Here is a 25,109-nt window from a genome sequence, read left to right on the forward strand (position 1 = left end):
TTTAAAATCATTATTGATTTTAAAATTGTTTTATATTGGAAAATAACTTGTTGACCCCTTTTCTCATGCTATATATTAAAGTTATAGACCCTTGAAACTGTTCTGGGAAGAAATAATTAATGTATTAATTGCATTTTGTGTCAAGGCTTAATATTTTCAGACTTCCATATTATTTTGAGCTACTTATCTGCTACATGCACATTAATGCCTGGAGAATGGAAATGATTCTCTTTTTATTGATAAGAAACATTTTCTTTAACATTGGAAGAAGAAATTTATAGCCCCAATTACTCAAGGGGCTGAAAACTAAATATTATCTGGAACTTATAAAGAAATTGCTTGCAGATGTTCACTATGGAGAATTATAATGAAGGACTTTTTTAAATGATTGTTTAAAGTTCTATATACATACAGTATATGTTCACATGGTCAATCCAGGAAGCATTTAACCAGATAAGGAGTTTGGCAATGCCTGCATATTTTAGTTCTTTTTGTGGGATAACAAATATCTGCTAGGTTCCATTTGTATCATTATGGCTCTAACCATAGGTGAAACAGAGGTGAAATGAGAAAGTACGAAAAATTTATGTTCTGGGTTGATGTTTATTACACTACGTCCCAACAAATACAAATGTTCTCCAAATGTGTTCTGAAAGTTTGTTCAAAATCCAAGAGAGGACTGGGGGTGTGGGGTAGGGGATTGGATCCATTCAGTTTTGTTAATTATATTATCCACGAATGAAGAAGAAATGTTGGCAGATGTCTCCTTAGAGGTTACACTGAAACAACCAGGGTGGGGAAGGGGGAGGGGAGAAGTCATCATGAGGAGACTAGGAATGAAAGCCTATAAAGAAGGTAAGCATTTAAGTTAATAAATACATTTTCTTCAGCATATTTTTGAAAAGTAGATGTTCAACGCTCGGTCCGAGCAAGCGCTGGCTCTTCGGCTTTGAGACGGAGATGAGCACCGGCCCCTAGAGTTGGAAACGACTAGCATGCATGTGCGGGGGAACCTTTACCTCTATCTTTATATATATATATATATATATATATATATATATATATATATATATATATATATCCAGAAAGAGATGAAATAAGTCATCACATGAGCAAATCCACGTATCTCATTAAGGCTTATTATCAATCCATTAAACATTGTTTGGCAATGCCTGCATATTTTAGTTCTTTTTGTGGGATAACATATTTGTGATGTCTCAATCCTCTGAAGAAGATTATGAATTTGGATTTGGAGATTTATTGGATGCCTTTCTTTCCTACAGGAATTTGCTAGAGCCCATAGGCTTTTTCTGAGGCAAACCTGGGTTAGAAAAACAATGGCCAAATCATCATGAGAGAGGGACCATAGCCACCTGTCTGATATTAAGTTTAGGAGGGTGGAAGTCTACCTTGGTTAAGGCAGTGACTATTGAATTTGCATAAATATTGAAAAGAAAGGGGAATAAAATGCAATTTTGTTTAACTCTTTTTTAGACTGAGAAGTTTGCAGAGAGTTGGCCACTTCTCACTTCTCACATTTTAATGGTGTTTTTCATGCAGCATCCTAATTAGGCAATTAATTGATTTTAAATCAATAAAGGTACACATAGGAAATAGCAATAGCGCTTAGACTTATATGCTGCTTCACAGTGCTTTACAGCCCTCTCTAAGCGGTTTACAGAGATGTATATTAAACCGTAGAATGGGTCATTGGTTCATCATTTACTTGGCTGCTTTATTCCTAGTTCCTATTTAGTCCTAGTGGACAATCACTTAAATATGAGCCAGCAGTGTGCTGCAGCTGCTAAAAAAGCCAACACAGTGCTAGGCTGCATTAACAGAAGGATAGAATCAAGATCACATAAAGTGTTAATACCACTTTACAGTGCCTTGGTAAGGCCACACTTGGAATATTGCATCTAGTTTTGGTCACCATGATGTAAAAAAGATGTTGAGACTCTAGAAAAAGTACAAAGAGGAGCAACAAAGATGATTAGGAGACTGGAAACTAAAACACATAAGGAACGGTTGCTGGAATTGGGTATGTCTAGTTTAATGAAGAGAAAGACAAAGGGTGACATGATAGCAGTGTTCCAATATCCAATTTCCCATTTTTAACTAATTAATTATTTCCAAGTGAAAAACAGATGACCAATGGCGAATATTGTTTTGAAACAAGGTTGAGGCAAAGGGGCAGTTGGAGAATGCTTGGCTGATGTGCTATAAAACTTTTTTCACCATTTGTGTAGAATCTTAATTACTAGCTAGGCTGTTTGAAGTATTTGCAAAAAAAGAATGGCATTTCTTTTTCTTAGTAGCTCATAAAACTCATTTGCAATTAGTTTGTTTCTTTTCCTTGGACCTGAAAGAGTGATGAGGAAGGAAGGGAAATAGAATTGGCAAGAGGCAAAAATGTTTCCTATCATTCTCCCAAAGTAACCAATGAAAGGCATAGAACAGGGGTGTTCAAACTTGGGCCTTTTATGACTTGGACTTCAAATCCCAGAATTCCTCAGCCAGCGTTGCTGGCTGAGCAATTCTGGGAGTTGAAGTCCACAAGTCATAAAAGAGCCAAGTTTGAAGACCCCTGGCATAGAATCAATGAAGAATCTGGGTAGTTGAGGGAATCCAAAAGATCTCTGCTCTTATGGATTCCTTGAAACATAGGAAGCAAACTGCTTGTATTCCACTAGGATTACAAATGATCTGCATGTGATTTAGTGTTCTAAACAAGTGATCTTCTTTGTGGGGAGCAATAGAAAAAGTGTTGGTTTATATGCATCTATGTTTTCTTCTACTATATCTAGTCAGATTCAATGGTCCAGCTACATATTATGCATAGAGGTACTATGTATCCTAAAAGGCAAAGGAAACCCATTATGGCAAAACTTTTTCAGTTAATTCTTGGTAAAAGAAACTAACCAAAGAGAGAAGCAACCTAGAACTAAGGAGAAATTTCCTGACAGAACAATTAATTAGTTGAACATCCTGCCTTCAGAAGCTGTGAATGCTCTAATACTGGAAGTTTTTAAGAAGAGACTGGGCAGTCATTTGTCTGAAATGGTATAGGGTTTCCTGCCTGAGCAGGGGGCTGGACTAGATGACCTCCAAGGTCCCATCCATCATCATCATCATCATCATCATCATCATCATCATCATTATTTCACATTTACTGGGTGAGCAAAGCTGCTCTCATTGGAAATTCATCCTTTTTTGTCTTTAACCTTTGAGTTTTTTTAAAATGTGAATCCAAAGTTGAGAAGGTCAACTATAAACTACAGCAAACCACATAGCTTGGGCCTTACCACAAACTATATTCTGAAATGTTTCATCTGTTTCTCACACGAACAATGAGAGCATAAAGAAAACCAATTTCCATGCTGTTTTTGATATGCATTTAGAAAACCAAACTCCTGAGACAGATTTTAGCTTTACAGGAATTCTGCAATAGAAGAGTATGAAATATTATTTTTAGGAAGACTGAATTTTATCAAGAGGTATTTAAGTTGTCACTGGAAGTAAAACATGACTTGATGGAATATTATTTATGTATTCATCTATGTCTGTCTGTCTGTCTGTCTGTCTGTCTGTCTGTCTGTCTGTCTGTCTATCTATCTATCTATCTATCTATCTATCTATCTATCTATCTATCTATCTATCTATCTTTCTGTCTATCTACCTACCTACCTACCCACCCACCCACCCACCCATCCATCATCCATCCATCCATCCATCCATCCATCCATCCATCCATATCATCAATCATCTATCTACACATACACACATATATAGTTTTCTAATTTTGGTCCTTGAGAAGGACAATGATCACAAAAATGTTTTCATAATTTAATAATTATTCATAATTCATAATAATTAACAGGATGGAATTGGATTTGAAAATGACATTCCTTTTTTATATAAATAGGTTGCAACGTTATTCACATTTTCTACCTATATATCAAAGCAAAGCTGCCAAGATTTTTGAGATCCAAATAAACAAATGTTAAAGATTTATGAGCTGGGTACATATTGAAATGATCATGTGAGTGAACACTTCAGAGACCCCGTTAGCTAAGAATTCAGTTTGAATGTGTTCCAAGTCTTTCTGTGTCATGTTTTATATTAAGTTAGCTGACAAGGCAAAACAAAATTCACCATACTGTTGTCATGGAATACCCTTATATGTAGGTTTAATACACAGGAAATTATATGAATTTAGATTTAGGCTGACAGTGAAACACAATGCTGTTTTTACAAATAGTTAAACAGCATCTGGCTTTAACTGATTTACCCAGAACCATTCAACTAATACAGTATATCTCTAAAGAAGGCAGTGAAAGTTATAGTTAAACAAAAAGTAATGAATGAAGTACCTGTGTTCCAGGGTAAAGAATCTTGTCATTTCATTAGGAATGCTATTCTGATAAATAGCTTAATATCATCCCAATCTAACAAATTATTATTTTTTTCGTGCTCCACAATAGAAAGATCACCTGTTGTCTTATTTGCCTTTTCTATCCTGTACTGTTAACCGTTATGTATAAAAAAGAATTGAAACCGCCATCTGTCTTTCTGAATGGATTGGAAACAATACATCATTATGTATAGTGTATATTCAGTATAGGCCAATGGAAGTTGTAATATATATGTGTACAAACGTTATCAACAATTTAGAACCATTATTCCGTTTATTCCATGAGGTAAACACCACTGACAGGGGAACATGCGGGAACTTTGACAGCTGTCAAAGTTCCCCGCCAGGGCGCAGGAGCAGCCATTTGACAGCTCGCGGCTGTCAAAACACCAAGCCGGCTCACCATGCAGAAAGAAGAACTGTCAGAGACAAGATGGCGGTGATTGGTCCGGCTAGACGTGGCGCCAAAAGAAACTATCCTGATTGGACTACACTGACAGCTGCCGGCTATAAAAGCCGGACAAGTTATTCTGTCTTTTGCCTTGTTCCAAATAAACCCTAGTTAAGTAACCTGTCGTCCCGAGTGGTCCTTCGGCTACTTCACTGGCGACGAGGGTGGGATCGCTCCGGAGCTGAAGTCACGGCCGAGGAAGAGAGTTCCCAGCTAAGAGCTGTCACTGGAAGTTTTAACTTCCGAACGGAGCGAGCCCAGGACCGGACGACATGGCCAACTTCGGGCGTGTGAGAGAATTCGATACCCGCCATCCGGAGAGATGGCAGTCACACCTGGGGCAGGTCGAGGGTTTCCTCCTCGTCAGTAAAATTACTGACGACAAAGCTAAGGCCGCCGCCCTCCTGTACATCAGCGGACCCCCGGTATACGACGCTGCCGTCAGGCTGTTCAGCCCGGTACCCATCACGGAAGTCTCCTACGTGGACCTGGTCGACCAGCTCAACAAACATTATATGCCAGGTCGCTCGGAGCTGTACTGGCGAGTGCAATTCGCCCAGAAGAAGCAGCGACCGGACGAGCCCGCAAACGACTTCATCGCCGGGGTCAGGCATGCCGCTCGCAACTGCAGTTTTCCTGACCTGGAAGACCGCATCCGGGACCAGGTGGTAATAGGCTTAAGGGACGAGCGTCTCCAGAAAAAACTTACATCAAAGCCCGACATGAGCCTAGCTGAACTGACCCGAGAAATAATGGCCTATGAATATAACCACAAGAAAAAACCGACCACCGCAACACCCGAAAGTCCAGCAACCGTATACCACGAGAACGCAACCCTCAGCGACAGCGACGAGTCAGTAGACTTCACAGACGGTGAGGCCCTACAACGCAGGATGGAGCGACGACAACAGCGGAGAAACGACACATCAGACCGCCAAAGAGCCAGAAACCCCCTGCCACCACGACACGATCAACGGGCTACCTGCGCCAGCTGCGGGGGCAACCATGCCAGGGGAAGCTGCCGGTTCCGGAACGCAAAATGCCACAATTGCGGTAAAACCGGCCACATCAAGCCAGTGTGCCGAAGCCGGCCCCGCGACAACGTGCATGATCTGGAGGCCAACCCCCCAGGTAGGCCAACCGCCCAGGCCAACAGGGGAGGAACACCAGGGGACCTAGTGGAAACGATAGATAAGGTGCACAGCCTAAGTCCGAAAGTAAGAATCAGGGTAAAAATTCAGGGAGTCACCTGCAACATGGAGGTGGACTCCGGGTCAGCAGTCTCCTTAATATCGTTTAAAACGTATCAGGAGATCTGCCAACAGAGCAATAGGAAAATTCCCCTTAAAAAAACCCAGGTCCACCTTGCAGATTTCCAAAAAAACCCCATTCCACTAGAAGGGAAGGCTAAGGTCGCAGTGGAATACAAAAAATTCAAGGGACCCCTAGAAGTCTTAGTGACTCCAGGGAACCGCACCAACCTAATTGGGCTGAACTGGTTCAGCCCCCTGGGCATCGCCATTACTGGGGTAAACACAGTGCAAGCCTCAAGCCTCGAAGCCGTCTGCAACAAGTATGCAGACGTCTTTGATGGCACACTAGGGAAATACACTGGCCCTCCCATCTCCTTAAAATTAAATCCAACTGTCCAACCCATAAAGATAAGGGCTAGGAGGGTTCCATTCGCCCTCAAAGAAAAAATAGAGAACGAGCTAGAACGCCTCGTAAGATTAGGGGTGCTGGAACCTACTGAAGGGGGCAGCTGGGAGACCCCAATAGTCACCCCAATGAAACCAAACGGGGAAATTAGATTATGTGCAGACTATAAGGCGACCCTTAACCTAGCTCTAAGCCCCCATGCTTACCCGGTGCCAGCGGTGAGGGACGTCCTCGCTTCCATCCGCTCCGGCGCCATTTTCGCAAAACTTGATCTGACGCAGGCGTACTTGCAACTGCCTGTCACAAATGACACCGCGGAAGCTCAGACAATTGTCACCCACCGCGGGGCTTTTAAAGTGAAAAGACTTCAATTCGGCATATCGGCAGCCCCGGGTATCTTCCAAGGTATCATGGAAAAAACCTTAAAAGGAATACCCGGGGTCTGCCCCTATTTCGACGATGTTCTCATCGCCGGAGAAAACGAAGCAAACTTAGCTGACAGACTGTCAGCTGTGCTGAGCCGGCTCAGAGAAGCCGGTCTCAAACTAAAACGAGAAAAGTGCTCCATTGGAGTCACTTCCACAGAGTTCCTAGGGTACAAAATAGACGCCCAGGGCATCCACCCCACCACAGAAAAATTAAAGGCTATTCAAACAGCTCCCAGTCCAAAGAATAAACAAGAGCTCCAAGCCTTTTTGGGGTTATTAAACTTCTACCATGCCTTCCTTCCCCACAAAGCCACTATAGCCGAGCCTCTCCATAGGCTCCTAGACAAGGGAACTGCCTGGTCCTGGACCAAAACACATGAAAATAGCTTCCAGTCATTAAAAAATATTATCTGTAACAGTTCAACTGTCACACTCTTTAGAGAAGACACACCAGTATGCATCGCTTGCGATGCATCTCCCTATGGAATTGGGGCGGTGTTAAGTCATCTATACAAGGATGGCACCCAAAGACCCATAGCCTTTTATTCACGCACCCTTTCAAAAGCTGAAAGAAACTACGCGCAGATCGATAGAGAAGCACTAGCAATAGTCGCAGGGGTAAAAAAGTTCCATGACTATCTCTATGGCAGACCCTTTACTATATTCACGGATCACAAACCCCTGCTAGGGATATTCACCTGGGATAAAACAACCCCACAAATTCTATCACCAAGAATATTGCGCTGGTCCACCTTTTTATCAGCATATTCATACAAATTAATACACAAACCAGGGAAGGAATTGGGACACACAGACTGCCTCAGCAGGCTACCTATTCAAAGCAGAGACACTGACCCAGCCCCGGCAGGGCTGATTCTGGCAATATCACAACTTCCAGACTGCCCACTCTCCGCTAAAATCATAGCTAAAAATTCAGCTAAGGACCAAATACTGAGCAGAATCCTCAGGTGGACAACCACAGGATGGTATTTCCTTCTGGTTTTTTTCCAGCAAAAATGCTCCATAGTGAATAATTGGTTTGCTTAATGACTGCAGCAGTCATAAAATCAGGTCGGCCACTTGTTGATTTACTTTACAACTGTCATGGCTTACAACCATAATAATAATAGGCAGGCCTCAAGTATTTTATTAAATTACCTTTGAAAGGTGGAGTTGTGTGGAAATCACGATGGTAAAAGAATGAATTTCTCCCTCCAGGATGGTATAGTGTTAGCAAAAATTTCCTTTCAACTATACAAGTCATGTCACTCTTTTAAAATGTTCATTTGGCTTAAACCCACACAATTACAGCAATATGTATTGGACCACTTAAAATCCCTGAGAACCAGTTTTTAAATATAATCAGCCCACACAAATTAATGGGCTGACTCTACACTATATCTTTCTACTGAAATCAAGGGGGCCTTCAGTTTGTCATGAATAAATCCTATTAGAGAATCTACAAGTCTGGATCTGATCCAATACTAGTAAAGTCATGATGATGTCAATGTAAAACAGTCATAACCTCAAAACAACAATAAGTGTACCACATTGACTTCCTGATATTCCTGTTAACTTAAAAGCACTGAGAGTTGTCTTCAAAGCACAATCTTTGAAATCATTCCAGAAGCATAATTTGGAATATGCTGTACATAATGTTACCCTCAAGAACACTTAATAAAGTGGTCTAAATAAGACATAAGAAAACTTTCTTGGCAATATTCCATATCTGTATTATGTTTAGCATGCTGAGAAAGCAAAACCTTTTAACACACAGGAAATCAAAGCCACATCAATTACAGCATGGATGTCATGTCCTGCTGCAAATAGAATCTGACTCTCAGCAACTTGTCTACATCAGTGTTCAAATGATTTTGCAAAATGAGTTTTAATAGGTATGAGCACTGATAGGCATATGTATCCAAAATAAACTGAATATTTAGCAGAGTTGATTATACATTTGTTTTACGTGGTTATTTTGGAATATTAAATCCCATTTTTCTTTAAAAATGAATACAAAATGGTTACAACATAAAACCATTATGAGATTATTATATGCACAGAGGTAGAAAGATCTGACACTACCCACCATGACAGAACGATTAATGAAATTGACAGAACTTGCTGAGATGGACAAATTAACTTCGTTGATTAAAGAAATCACTGAAATTACATTTATTGGTAACCAGAAACCTCCTATTTTGTGTAAAAATAAAAATAGAACTTATGATTTATGGCTTTAATGATTAGATAGGATAGATTATAGAATCTATCTCCTTTGTATCTTTTTTCTTTTTTTTCTATTTTTCTTCAACTTTCTCTCCATTTTTGCATGGTTTGCTTTGTCTTTCATTGCTTTCTTTTTTTCTTCCTTACTCCATATTAGTTTGTATTATTTTTTATCTTCTTTTTTAAACATTTCAATAAAAATTATATACACACATGCACATTATCATGCTACAAATATAACAAAAGTATATCACAGTACAATAAAACGCACATCCATATCAACAATTGTAATGAGGACTGAAAACCAGATAGTATCAATTAAAGCCAGGATTTCCCATAACACAAAAAATGGTAATTACTATTTCTTAAAAAGGCATAGGTCTTAATAGATGGATGCTTAGCAGTGTTTTTGTAATGATACAATGCAGAATATTCAAGAGTTTAGAACACAGAATGATCAAGGATCTATATGGATCCCCCCATATCTTCTTAAGATAAGAAGACTGATGTCCTCCAGACAATTGAGATGTCAAATTCCACAATTTCTGTTCACTAGCCATGTTGGCTTGTCTGAGTCATCTGTGGAATACTAAGCTGAAGAAGGCTGAGGTAATTTTCTAAAAATGTTAGATTCAGCTTTTTGTCTCCAGGTTTCAGCATCTACTAAGTTGATTTCTGTGCTGAGGATTTTGCAGCAGCTTCTGGAGCTGGATAATACTATATTTGAGTGAATTTGACAGGTTTTGGTTGAATTGGCATATCTAGATAACATCATTTCTTTTGAGCTCATTTTAAAGTGCACCAGACTGGCCTGCTGGCAATGTTTAATTTATGTGATTGGGTGCATTCTATTTGTTTCACTCTGATTTGAAAATATTTGGGTCAGAGTCTGGGTTCAGTGATCAGGAATGTCAAGGAGGTCAACCAGAAGTTTTCAAAGTGCTCCATTCTAAAATTCCAGGGGAGATATTCCTGCTGAGATTTCCAATCCCAACAACCACTTAATATTTGGAGAAGGGGAATGAGATTATTTTCTAATGGCTAAGAAAACAACATCTCAGTAGGGTACAATATCTGTTCAACTTTGATTAAAGTCAGAACTAGGCAGGTGGCCCTTGTTTGTTACTTAAAAGAAGGGTCATCTTGGAACCTCCAATTTAATGGTAAGACCAGACATTGGGGGAAAAAAAGCATCCTAGAAAAAGCAGTGTCAAACTGCTACCAAGACAATCACAGTCACTGGAGGCAGGTCACTAGAAATCAGCCTTGCCTTGTGGATGTCATTGTTTAAGGTACACGATACATAATATTGCACTTCGTGTTTTACTTCATTCTACTATAAATACATACCGGTAGTACATAAATTATATAGACAAATACATAATTTAAGTTGTGATAAACTTAATTACAACCCTCTGGACCTCTAGTTAGGAAAAAAAAATCACACTTATTTTTCAGGAGAGGCAAGAGTTCATTTAGTGGCTGTTCAAAGTTACAATGGCACTGAAAACAGTGACTTATGACCGTTTTTGCACTTACAATCACTGCAGCATCCCCACGGTCACATTAAGATGTTTAGCAACTGACTCATATTTATGACGGTTGCAGTGACCCAGGGTCATGTGATCCCCTTTTGTGATCTTCTGTGACAAGCAAACTCAATAAGGAAGCCAGATTCACTTAACAACCGTGTTACTAACTTAACAACTGCAACGATTCATTTAACAACTGTGAAAAGAAAGGTCATACAATAGGGCAAAACTCATTTAGCAACTGTCTTGCTTAGCAATGGAAATTTTGTGTTCAGTTGTGGTCGTAAACCAGGGACTATCTGCATGTGTATATTTTTGTATGTCTTTAAAAATGTATTGATGTCAATGGAATTTTTCAAATTTTGCCTGATGGGGAGGAAATGAGTACAGAAGAGTTTTTCTCCTACTCTTATAATAGTCAGTTGTCCCCAAACTGATACCCTTAGATGCCGTAGACGTCATGTCCTATAAACTCCATCAAGTATGATGTGAGTGGGAGCTTTAGTGGTGAAAGGTTAAGAAAATCAAAAGCAATTACTCCATATTTTAAGTATTAGATAATATATTCAGATGCAATGACAAATTTATGGAGGATAAGGCTGTCAATGACTACTAGTCAGATGGCACTTCGACTTACTGTGTATACCGCTTTATGGTGCTCTGAATGGTTTACAAATGTCAGCACATCGCCCCCAACAATCTGGGTCCTCATTTTACCAACCTCAGAAGGATGGAAGACTGAGACAACCTTGAGCTGGTGAGGACTGAATTCCTGGCAGTGGGCAAGAATTAGCCTACAATACTGCACTCTAACCACTGCACCACCACAGTGGTTTAGGATATGTGATGCCACTACTAATTCAGAATCAATTTAATACAGTATGAATATAGGTAGTGAAAAAGAGCAGCAAGAAGTAGGGAACTGCCGTCATATCCTTTATGGTGATCCCAGAATTTCTCCCTAAAACAGCCACTCAGGCTGTTTCAGCTGCCAGGGCTTTTCCTATGTTCTTATTTCCAGGGAATATATCAAAGAAATACTGTGCTATTTGATTTGGCCAAATTGAATGGAATTGAAAATATTACCCTGTGATTTTGGACCAAAGAAAATTCTCTGTGCCTTTTGAAGAATGTTGGTCCAGGAATACAATTATAATCCTAAGTATTTGTATAAAGATAAATATCCTTGGGCCTTGCAAGGGTCTTTACTTGTTGATTTATAAATCACATTTACATAGCAGCCCTTATTGCCTCCTTGTAAATGAGCGGCACAGTGATCTCAGAGGGAAATCATTTGACTGCAATGACTAGAAACAGAACTGAGGCAGGATAAACAGTGGGGGCCACAATTTCATGCTAGTAGGATTTTCTGCCAACCCAAAGATGGATGGATGAGACTTGAAATCAGCAGCAGGGAAAGGCCCACTTAATATGTCCAGACAAACAGCAGTTTGTGAAACCTTTTTTTTCATGCACTGCTAGTATCTATATGGAAAATTTTGAATCAACTCAGGAATATTTTCCTGCATATTTAGAGCTGATTATATTCAGAGCACTGTGAGGGGAATATCCTGCAGCACCTCGTAAACGGCTCTACTCTGTCATTTCCCCAAGAATGTCTCCAGATGTAGGACACAAAATTGTCAACACAGTTTCAGATGATACGTAGTTCTTTAAAAAGCTTTAAAATTGGTATTAGTCCTTTTTCTGAAATCTGTGCGTTGTTCTGTTGGTATGCTAAAAATTTAGCAATACTCTCCCATTACTGTTTTAACTGAAGTAGTTATATGACTTCAAGTCACTTTTAGACATCAACATTAATGGCATTACTTCAAGCTTGTAAAAAAAGCCCCTTTATTATACAGCACTGGCTATAAACTGCAGAGATGGGTATTGAAATTTTGTTATGTTCTGTAGTTTAATTTTAGGCTGGTTAAATATTTGTGGCTAGTTTACTTTATCAAATAATTGTGAATATAAAAGGTGTCACATTCTGTATACTTTTTAAAAATCATTAGTAGACATCTGAGCTATAAATAAATGTTATTGTATGAAAAAAAAACCACCCAGTCTGCATACAGACTGAAAAACAATTGTCATGACAAATATAAGTTGTAAGTAATTTTTTGCAGAAGTACTTTGTCAAATTAGGAAGTACTAAGTGGTTTTTTTTAAAAAAATATTGACAGCATTCACTGTCATGTAGCAAGTTGCAAAATAGAGCTCAAACTTGGCTAATTTGTCACACATCATAACTTTTTAAAACAAATGTTGTTAGATTCATATGTTATTCTGTTCTTCCACTGAGCAGTTTCAAATGTCCTACATCATATATTAAGGATTTCTGCCATCCAGATATTCCTATAAAACTAATTTATGCAATTTGTGCCCTCAAAACTTGCCCTGGGATAAAGTGTTTTGATATTACTTAGCTAGTGGATTAAAAAAATCTCTAATGTCTCTGATCTTTATATTCATAATGAGAATCCCTAACACCATTAATATTTTATGAAGAATTTAGAATGTTGAACCATATAGAACACAAAACAATCATTATAGGAAGTTTATGTAAATTTATGCTTCTTTATCGGTGCCAGTAATTAACATGTGAAAACACTTGGATTTTCTATTAGCCATTTTCCTGGTTAGAATTTTCTAAATTGTTCATTCCTAGGTAAAGGTAAAGGTAAAGGTTCCCCCGCACATGTGTGCTAGTCGTTTCCGACTCATCTCCGTTTCAAAGCCGAAGAGCCAGTGCTTGTCTGAGGACGTCTCCATGGTCATGTGGCTGGCATGACTAGACGCCAAAGGCGCATGGAACGCTGTTACCTTCCCACCATAGTGGTCCCTATTTTTCTACTTGCATTTTTACGTGCTTTCGAACTGCTAGGTTGGCAGAAGCTGGGACAAGTAACAGGCGCTCACTCTGTTACGTGGCACTCAGGATTTGACCTGCCAAACTGCTGACCTTCTGATCGACAAGCTCAGCATCCTAACCCACTGAGCCACTGCATCCCTTGTTCATTCCTACACCATTATAAAAAAAGGTAAAGGTAAAGGTTCCCTTGCACATGCGTGTTAGTCATTTCCAACTCTAGGGGCCGGTGCTCATCTCTGTTTCAAAGCCGAAGAGCCAGTGCTTGTCCAAGGACGTCTCCATGGTCATGTGGTCGGCATGACTAGACGCCAAAGGCGCACGGAACGCTGTTACCTTCCCACCGTAGTGGTCCCTATTTTTCTACTTGCATTTTTATGTGCTTTCGAACTGCTAGGTTGGCAGAAGCTGGGACGAGTAACAGGCGCTCACTCTGTTACGTGGCACTCAGGATTCGACCCGCCAAACTGCCGACCTTCTGATCGACAAGCTCAGTGTCCTAACCCACTGAGCCACTGTATCCCTACACCATTATAGGGACTAACAAATACAGGCCAGAACTAATTCCTTGAAATCTCAGTTCTGTATAATAATCAAGGTTCAACATTGGGGCTAAAAATTGGGTACAATACTGATTTGTTACTGATGTTTATATACCAAAGTATGCATGTTGTGCTATTTTTCTAAATAAGCTGTGGGAAATTTCAGAATGTCATTGGTTGGCTTGCAGTCAGGTTTTTTTTGGGGGGGGCATCTTTGTGATATAAGGCATGTTTGTGATATAAGATTGATTTACCTGGACAGAAAAATTAAGCACAGGGACTTTGACTGTTAGCAGACTAACAAATTTTGATTGCTTGACAGATTTATATGGAGCCTATAGTGAATTAACTTTAATTGAAAGAGCAAATATATCTATCAGCATCTCTTTCAGTACTAACTAATATCTCTCAAAACGTAATCATCATCATCTAGGCCAGGGATGTCTGACCTTTGCACTTTAAGACTTGTGGACTTCAACTCTCAGAATTCCTTAGTCAGGATAAATAACACAAAAACAGGAAAATGAACAGTTTTTCTGCAACTGTTCCTATTTAGAATCAGTCTCCAGAAAGCTTCAACCCAGATATCCCCTTAATGTGAACTACTTTACATTTTCCACAATGAACCTGAAGAAATAAAAAGTGAAAGATTGGGAAGAGGAAGAGACTTTTTTCATTTCTGCCACAATTATGTGTTACTGAAGTCATATCTTTCTGCAGACAAAGGGCTTCAGAAATGAAGAAGATGAATTTGCAACCATAGCCTGTGATTTTGAATCTCAGGAAAGGCAGGGATTTCTCTAAAGTTTCAGAGTCCTGGTGTGTTTATGTTTCAAGGAGTGCATTTTTACAACAAAGGTATAGCATTCTTGACCTTTTACCCTTAACTCCAGGCCTTCCGTATATATTAAAAGTCTAGATCAGTAACAGATGTTTCTTTCTTTCCCACAATCCATTCTCGCAGCCACTGATGCTCTTCATCTCCTGACATTTATACGGTATTTCTCTTACTGAGCAAGCATGAGAATTTAAAATATATATTTGTTGCATTTTTTTCCAATTTTATCTATGAAGCTGCCACTGCTAACTCCAAAAATGCCCACAAGTCAACAATGATTTTTCCATGTACATGTCCTCCTTGTTATCTACAGTAGATGCTGTAGATAAAAGAAAAAAAGCTTTATACTTACAAGGCTATTCCCAATATTTACTTTTCTTTCTACAGAGTCTGTCCTTGCAATATGACTTTTCCCCTTTTATAGCAAAACCTCTGATAAATAAGCAGCAGAATTGCAGAGATTTAATCCATTGTTTTTGAAATAGCAGTGGTTAATTGGGAACATAAAGCAGTCCAGAACAATTAACTCCCTAAAGAAGCAGGATCTGGCCATGATCATACATGCTTGTGTTGTATTACATGTTTATGTCAGATTGCCTTTGGAAAGTTTAGAAGCTCTGGAATGTAGCAGAAAGGATCTTAACTGGAGCGTGGAGAATGAGTATGTCTATTGTTCTCTTGAATTCCTCAATTGAGTTCAATGTTGTGGTTTTTGCTTTCATAGTCCAAAATAGTTCAAGACTAGATTTCTGGCAGGACCATCTCTTATCTACCAATCCACTCAAGTCAATGAAGAAGACAATGTATCACATCACACCATTACTGAGATATATTTTTGACTGGAACACCAGACAAAATCTTTTCCAGCATATCATTTAAATTATGGTCAGATGCCCACATTAAACAACACCTTTAAGAACATGGATAAGAGGCCCTCTCCCTTAGGAATTTTATCTCCAGTCTGAAACACTTTAATTTTGCAAGTTGATGAGACTCTTTAGTTTTATAGTTGTCTGCAGTCCACCTTTACGGATATTGTTGAATACTTTTTTTGCAGGTAGCCTGTTTTAATTGTTCTTCTGATCATCCGGCCTAAACAGAGAAGGATTTTTTATAACTAATTCCTCCATTATTTTCTTTTAATGGACTGCTGAGCAATCTATGAAGGGGATTAGCCCAGAAGGAAGTGTGCCCTGAATATGAAGAAAGTATATTGTCCATTTATGTTCCCTTTTGCACGTTACCCTGAAAATATAAAAAGAGGAAGAGTAATTTGTTTCTTTTTATCTTTTGGTACTTCATGGCAACATGTGAAACCTTGCTGGACTCACTGAACTAGTGATACTTCTCTCAACTTCCAGGACTAGTTTGAAGTTCATTGAGTTCTTTATTGTGCACTTCGGTGTATAAAAAGGTTTCAAAGCAGCTTTTAGTCCAATCATAGTTATCATTGCCATCCTCAATATTATCTACACACAATTTAAAATTGGGGCAAGCGGTGGCTCAGTGGGTTAGGACGCTGAGCTTGTCGATCGGAAGGTCGGCAGTTTGGTGGGTCGAATCCCGAGTGCCGCGTAACAGAGTGAGCGCCTGTTGCTCGTCCCAGCTTCTGCCAACCTAGCAGTTCGAAAGCACGTAAAAATGCAAGTAGAAAAATAGGGACCACTCCGGTGGGAAGGTAACAGTGTTCCGTGCTCCTTTGGCGTCTAGTCATGCCGGCCACATGACCATGGAGATGTCCTCGGACAAGCGCTGACTCTTCGGCTTTGAAACGGAGATGAGCACCGGCCCCTAGAGTCAGAAACGACTAGCACGCATGTGCGGGGGAACCTTTACCTTTTAAGTTGTGGCATCCGAGAATTGCACTTTTTTGTTTACTAATTTTTTGTGTTATTAAATTTGTTTTAGAAGTAGGGAAAGCAGGGTTTGGCAAAATTAGGAATCACTGCTGAAACTGAGGAAAAACTTTCAGTCTCTGTCCCCATTTTAATTTCTGAAATTAGGGAATTCTGGTTAGCAAATAGAACTACATTAAGCTTATTTTTCTTCTCTCTTTAAAAGGAAAAAAAATCAACTTGATACAGTTTTCTGCTGAACATTATAGCTTATTAAATTCATGGCCCTGCTGTAGTTCAGTGGGCTGCTTACTCCATGATTTTGAAATGGGGATTCTGGAACTGCAAAAAAGGTTGTAGGGGATTGCACGTATCCTTTCTTATGCCTGAGCTAAAAAGTAAATTGAAAGAAAAAGAAGAGGGGAAAAAATCTTAGTTTTGTACAAATTAATGACAGATCAAATTATTTATTTACTTTGATTCATAAGCCATCTTTATATTTGGAAGGAACATTGAAACAGGTCTATGCTGAAGTGCGCCTCTGGCTGTGTGTATTGGAAGGAACAAGCAAGGTGAGTTCCACATAACTGTCTCTGGCTACATATTGTGTGTCTATGGGTGTGTATTGCAGTGAGCAATGGAAAGAATTTTTTTTTCTTTATGGGTCTGTACAAATTGCTGCCAATGATATGGTCACCGGTTATGATCTGCCCCCTTGCAAAACCGAAAGCAGCATCCCTTTGAGCGTGCCAGAGTTTAAGAAGGGTGAGGTTAGATTAGGATCCCTGATGGGATTGCAACCACACATCTGTTAGCATTTCAGCCCAGCACCAGCCACAAAATATTGCTCAGAGAATGGAAGCCAGAAAAGGCATGACGAATTCCTCATGAGGTCTTGGGGGAATTCTTTTACTTTTATAGGAGTGGAAGCAGACAGATATTTTGCTGGAATCCTGGGAACAGCTATTTCTGAGCGAGTGGTCTGGTAGAAAAACGTTACTAATGCTACTCCCAAAAGGCCAAATTCAGTTCCTACCTTCCCTAACCTCCACCCCATGTACTTGCTTTTCTGAGCAAGCTTTGCTTCATTTTTAACTTCATGCACAAGTTCTCACAGTGATTATGAGTGAATTTATCATAGGGACGACTCGAAAACCAGATGAATCATCCCTTTCCCAGGGGTTTGAATGATTCTTACTTCATGTCCAATTGCATGATTGGTGGACCGTACCATATTGCAAATCCCCCTTCCCTGAACCAGTGTGGAAAACCTATAGAGTTGTAGGCTCCAAATCAGGTCTAAGTAAGCCAGGTTTAAGAACATTGGTCCATTCACTCTCCTTATAACAAATAATTTCTCACTGAAGGTTGGAAATAGATAGATAGATAGATAGATAGATAGATAGATAGATAGATAGATAGATAGATAGATAGATAGATAGATAGATAACCTTTATTGTCATTTTTTTACTATGGGCACAATGGCACACATTAAAAATGAAATTTAGTTGCTTGCTCTCAAAGTGTACACATACATAACACACATTTAAACTTAGTGTTGTGTACTGGGTTTGTTGCGCAGGAATGAAGACGAGGCGAGTGAGTTCAGCAAAGATCATGGTTTATTGCTTGCAGGATCTGAACTAAAAAACAGGGCTGCAGATGCAGCAATTTATACCCTGGCCTCTAGGTGGCGGCCAATAGGTTTGAAGCAACCCATTGCTGCCCTAGAGACAACCAATAGCGGTGCTGAAGACGGGTTGTCTGAGGAACTGGGAGCCGTTAGCCAGCTTCCCTGCTCAAACAGCCTTCCAGCATTTACCACGTGGTGTTCCCTTAACAAAGCAAGCCTAATACATTACACTTAGTATGTACAACATATGTATAAGCTTACACCCTTACATATAAGTAACAGAGGCAAGGGGGAAGCAGACTGCAACTGGAAAAAAATTAATTTGGAGGTTGTTTTCTGTATCTTGTATATTTTCTCGTAAAATCTGAGGTGCTGTTTTTGCTTCTTTCCGATGTGTTCCTGTGCACACAGTGGCGTAGCATGGGTTGTCAGCACCCGGGGCAATTTGCGCCCCCTAACCCGGTGACATCATGGCACCGCCGAAAAGACGCGCCCCGCAGCGGCGTAGACTTTCCAAGAAGAGTCGCGCGCATGCGGGATGCTTCCGGGTCCCTCTCGAGGGCGGCTGGGCGGGGCTCCGACCTGCAAGAGCCGCTGCATTCAAGCTCGCACGTGAGCGCCGCTAAATAAAGCCACGCATGCGCACGAAGCTAGGCCAGCCGGCCGGCGGGTCCGTCTTCGCTCGGCCAAGCCTGCCGGGGCGCCTGCGGGGCACTTGCGGTTGGCCTGAGCCTGGGCGGAGAGTTGGGCGCTTCTATTTATTTTATTCAGTTTATGTGGCCGCCCATCTCACCTGCCGGACTCGTTTCGCTTTGCAAGAAAGAGCAGCTCGAGAGCGGAGCCAAGCCGACTCTGTGCAGCCCTTGGGGCTCCCTGAGCAGCTCAGTGCGAGCGCGCCCCCCCCAGATGTTGCGCCCGGTGCGGCCCGCCCCCCCTGCACCCCCCACGCTACGCTACTGTGTGCACATGATTTCTTATAAGAATAACTGGCCCACTTTGTGTTTCACAGCAGTGCATGCTCAAATGTGTATAGCCTAGGCACCAACAAATGAACAAACTTGAACTTTTAAAGAATTTTTAAATTTCCCAAGCTTTTTATTTATTTTATTTTGGGATATTATGTAAGTATGCTAAAATCTCATAAGGTATGAGATGCCAGAAATATTCCATTCCATTGTGCAACCTCATCATTTCAGCATTTTGTACAAGAACTTGGAAGAACTAGAGTGAGTTCACCACCTATTCATTCAAGAATACCTACATCTCTTGGAGTTCTAATCACTTTCAATTATTTCCTTTATTACTTACAGTTTAATGTTGGTGAATTGCAGGAATCATTCTATGGGTTGATATATGTTCTACACATGCACACACACACACACACACACACACACACATTTTATTATAACTTTCAAGAAAAATCTAGATCAATTGATGTATTTGTAAGCAGCAAGACTTATTTTCAAAGAAAAATTGACCCTCATTATATCACTAGTTAAAATGCCTGCAGTTCAGACTTTACAGCATCCTGGTGATCACAAAACAGAAATAACAATTGTTATATGATTAGTTGACTGTAGGAAAACTTTCTTTTTGGAAAAAAAATCCCTTTCTTACAAAATTAAAAAACCAAGTAATTTTTCTGTTCCTTGTGGCAGTCCCACCCACCCCCTACACAGACACACTTATTTCAAAGTACTGAGCATTTTATATTATTTGCTAAAACATGCTAGTAATTTTGTATATTCTTATATTTTTCTACAGAAGCCTATGAGCACTGGTGCCTATGACTGTAAAAAGGCACCTTATCTGAGCTACCTGATGAGAAATGCAATCTGCAGAGAGATTTTCCCACAAGATGTAGCCATTATTGCAGACTGAAGGATGGCAAAATGCAGGTATTCTTGTGCAAGAAATAACTTTCCTGCAGAGAAATTGTACTCTAACCTAAACCCAATGAACTCTATTCTGGAAAAGCTGGATATGTGTTCCAGTATAATTACTCTCAAACGTACCATGCATATAATTACTGTTGTGGCAATATGTGCAATGGGCCAACATATTTCATGACTTTTTTTTTCAAATATACCCAGAAAACACCATAATCATAAGTTGACAGTTGCAAAGCATCTGTTGCCTGAGAAACATGGGCTTGGTTTGGGAAAACTAGGTGTCCCTGCCAAAACCTACAGGAATGTTGCCAGTTTCTGCTTGTCTGAACATTTCAGTTAACTGAAGGCCTGATCATAAACCCATATAAATCCAATGTTATATGGGAAAGTCATTTGACTTTTTACTATTTTTAGAAAGATGCACAACCGAATTTGCAAAGAAGTACACCGTGCAGAACTATCTGACCATCCAACGTTGGAAGTGAGAATCAGATCTGGAAGGGGCATCTGAACAGGCATATTACATGACATTGGGAGGAATCCAATTTGTGAAGGAGCAAGATATAGAATCTGATTTTGTTGAGTTCCTTGCTCTTCATCCTTAATATTAACTAGTTTTTGCATAATTGGGTCACAGAGCTACTAATTTTGTATTAGTCAACTATGTTTCACATATCCACCTATTATCTCTCAGGAAGATCATTTCTCTGAGATGAACAAAACGGTGTTATATCACTGAAGATGCTTGATTATATATAATATGTAAATATCTCTAGCTATAAGAAATAAATTGATAAGTTTATTATCATATGTTAGTATTGAATTGAATCGAATTGAATCAGAATCTGATTCTGCAAGGTAGACAAAGCTAATCTGGAAAACTCCATTCCACAGTAGTTCAAGGGACACATAAAGACTAGATGTTTCTTCCTTGGTTCATCCTAAACTGATCGTGTATTGTGCATGGCCGCATGATCATTCAGGAAGGGAAAATGCCTCTTTGCAAAGAGCCTGGCACCTCAGTGCTAGGCTTTTTAAATTTTTGACAAAACTGGAAGAGATCCCTTGGCCACGTTGTACATTTTAAGAAATAAGTGCAGGCCCTGACTGCTACAATCTGGTCTGGCAGATACCTCTGCAGGTTTTTTCCCCTCCTTCCAATCCTTATAAAAATATGCTGGAATAGAAATCTTTTCCAAAAGCTGACAGAGACTTGACTCCAGAGCATCTCAAGAAAATCTCAAATGGACAGTGAAAATTAAGATACTCTCTGCGGATGGGAAGAGAAGGGAAGGGAAGAGAACGGAAAGTTATGTTGCCTAATAAGAAGAATAGAAAAGAGATGATGGGAGAGAGTGTGGGGGGAAGGAAAAAATCCTAACTGAGGAAGCTTCTCAATTTTTGCAGCACCACTGGATAAAGTTCTTTGGTTGTTCTAACATGGGTTCTTGTTAATTTGTTATGTTTTGCATGAATGTATCCAGTCCCATATAAGGGATGAACCCCACATTTAGAAGGAATAAATATTTAGGTTCTGTTACTTGCTCAGCAGATAATATCTCCTTCAGCTTGGGCTCACTTCCTGATAATTTAATTGACATACCTATGTAATTTTCTTGCTAACAGCATAGAAGTGGTTTGCTGTTGCCTCCTTCTGGAATTTTTTGAACCACCTAATCTAGCCTACAATTCTGGGAAAATATGGTACGGTTTTGTATCCAAATACTAACCTAATTTGATCAGCTAGGTCCTATCACCTGGTTGGACACAAATGGCACAGCCTTGCACATTTTTAATTAATTCTTGTTCTTTTTAGGACTTATGTATAAAAAAAACCATCAGCAAAGAACATCTTCTGATTATGGTCCTTTAAAATAAATGGGCTTTCGTTCCTTCTAAGTGAGTTTGAGAATTTACAAGTAGATTCTAATCTTTGGGTGGGGAACTATAACTACAAATTACCCTTTTTATAGCTGATACTTTGAGGAGGATTGTAAATGGAATATACCTGTTCAGTTATTTCCATTGCATATCTTGACTTATGTTATCCCAACTGGATTGAAGTAGTTGCCTTTGGGCTGAGACTCTTTTTTAAAATTAAAAAAAAGACAGGGGCATCTGGAAATTGAACCTCAAAAATGAATTTCCTTTCAACAAAGTTTTTTTAAAAATAAATAACCCATTTGTATATGCACAGAGTCTACTTGACAAATCTACAGGATGTGTGTGTATATGCGTACACATGCATATACATATATGTATACACATATGTATGTATAAATATAGTAAGTAAGCAAGCAAGTAAGTAAATTGTGGGTGAATGTCAAACTTTAGGTCTGTTTGATCTGCCAGAATAAAATCCAGAAGCACTATTTTAGGATTTGGATGGACAACAATACATTCAGACTTGATCCACAATCATGGTAGATCTCTGAGCTATAGAGTGCCAACTAAGCAATTATGGAAATACATCAAGTGTTGTGTCTTTCGTGTTGTTTTCATCTAATGCCAATGAGATTCTCCCTGAAACTGCCTCTAACATTTTTTTCTAAAGGGGAAAAATAGTGCAAAGTTATGAGGATGGCCTTTATGAAATCCCACAGGATCAAATAGTCTAATACAAGAGGTAAACAGTCATATATTACATGTAGTGAGATGTACACAATTTCATTACTTGGAGATTAGCACCATAATGGATAATAAAATGAATATCTGCAACTATGTCTATTTGCTTTGACTTTAAAATACAGTAGTGACTCTACCCTTCCATATTCACTGTGGTCCTCCTGGCTACAGCCTCATCATTACAGTTTCTCAGTGAAAAGGGAATGAGATGTACTAACAAGAGACAGAAATTGGGAGTTATACAGTAGTGGAGAGTTTCAAGTGGAAGAAGGGATTACAGCAGCCTAGAAGGGATCAAACTCAGCTGAAATCCTCCAAAACTGTAGATATTGAGATTATCATTAAAAAAAGGCAGAGGAGAGTAGGACTACCCTATCTCCCTTATTATGCAAATCCTGCCTGTTCACTTGGCTCTGAAATGCCGAGGCACTAATATGATTTTTAACATGCTTCCAAAAGCATAGATTTTCTAGCATTATTATCCATGCAACATTATGCCAAAAGTCAATCTGCAATGTGTCAGCTATTCAGGGATTTATGCTCTGTGATCTAAGAGGAAATACTTTGCATTTTGCCAGCTATTAAAATTACCAAAGAAGTCTCTTGTAAGCCTGATTGTTAGTACTGGTTCATAAGGAGTATTGCTTCTTACAAAACCCAATGTATTAATTATTGATAGAATCACAGAATATAACATTTGGAAGAGAATGTTTGGTAAATTATCTATTGCTGTACCCTGTCCACTGTAGTAATATCCTATTACAGGACCCTAGAATAGCCAAATCTTCCATCCTATGAGGATTTTTTTTTTGCTGACTCTTAAGGGAAACAAGATTTGGATTCCTCTTTCAGAAAATGATTCCATAGAGTAGGTTTTAATGCTATTGATTTATATAGGCTTTATTCATGATGCATAGTATATGATAGAGAGATAAATGTATTCTAAGAGAAGACATTTCATTAGCAAATACATCTTTACCTTGCTGCTTCTGAAACATTTTCTTAATTCTGCTATCAAAGCAATGGGAATGTTTATAAGTCAATTAGACAAAACTCTTTTTCTTGATAATGTGCTGGAGCAACAAATTATCATAATGCATTGCCTTAAAGTAAATATATTAAAGAAGAAAAAAAACATGCTTTCCCAACCATCCCCATAATCACCAGGTGACTAACACCCTGCTGTTCACAACAATGGAAATTCAACTCATTTGGGAGGCACCAGATTGAAGAAGTCTGACCTAGGCTACAGACTCTTTGAAAGTATCCATTAGACTCATCATCATGCATTTCTTACTTTATTCTTATTGAACAGTCCCTCTGCATCAGTGTTATTTGCCCTCAGAACTGTGGTGTTTGTGAGGATAAAATTAGGACAGACTCCCATATTGTATATGCAAAATGGAAACTACAGACCTAGTTGGACTAGTCATCTAGTCCAACCCCGTGCTCAGGCAGGAAACCCTATACCATTTTTTTTAAAATTCCATTTATATCCCGCCCTTCTCCGAAGACTCAGGGCGGCTTACAAGCTTAGCAGTAGCCTTCATTCTATGTATATGCCTGCTTATTAGGGCTTTCACACACACACCCCCAAGCGGCATTATTACAAAGTCAGCTTAATTGCCCCCAACAATCTGGGTCCTCTTATTCTTATTCATAATAATAATAATAATAATAATAATAATAATAATAATAATAATAATAATAATAATAATAATAATAATAATAATAATAATAATAAGAAGAAGAAGAAGAAGAAGAAGAAGAAGAAGAAGAAGAAGAAGAAGAAGAAGAAGAAGAAGAAGAAGAAGAAGTTGGAAGGGACCTTGGAGGTCATCTAGTCCAACCCCCTGCTCAGGCAGAAAACCCTATACCATTTCAGACAAATGGCTGTCCAATCTCTTCTTAAGAACTTCCAGTGTTGGAGCATTCACAGCTTCTGGAGGCAGGTTGTTCCACTGGTTAATTGTTCTAACCAGTGCTCTTTTTTTGTCATAGAACGCACCCAAACGGCATTTCAACAGCTTTTTTTGAAGGGAAGAACCGGCTCCTTCTAAGCCAGGGGTGTCAAACTGCTGGCCCGCGGGCCGGAGCATCATGGAGAAACCACGCCCATCCCATCTTCAGCAATGGGAAAAAGTTCCGATATGTCA

Source organism: Vipera berus (genome assembly GCF_964194415.1).
Source record: "Vipera berus genome assembly, chromosome: 2".
Lineage (NCBI taxonomy): Eukaryota > Metazoa > Chordata > Lepidosauria > Squamata > Viperidae > Vipera > Vipera berus.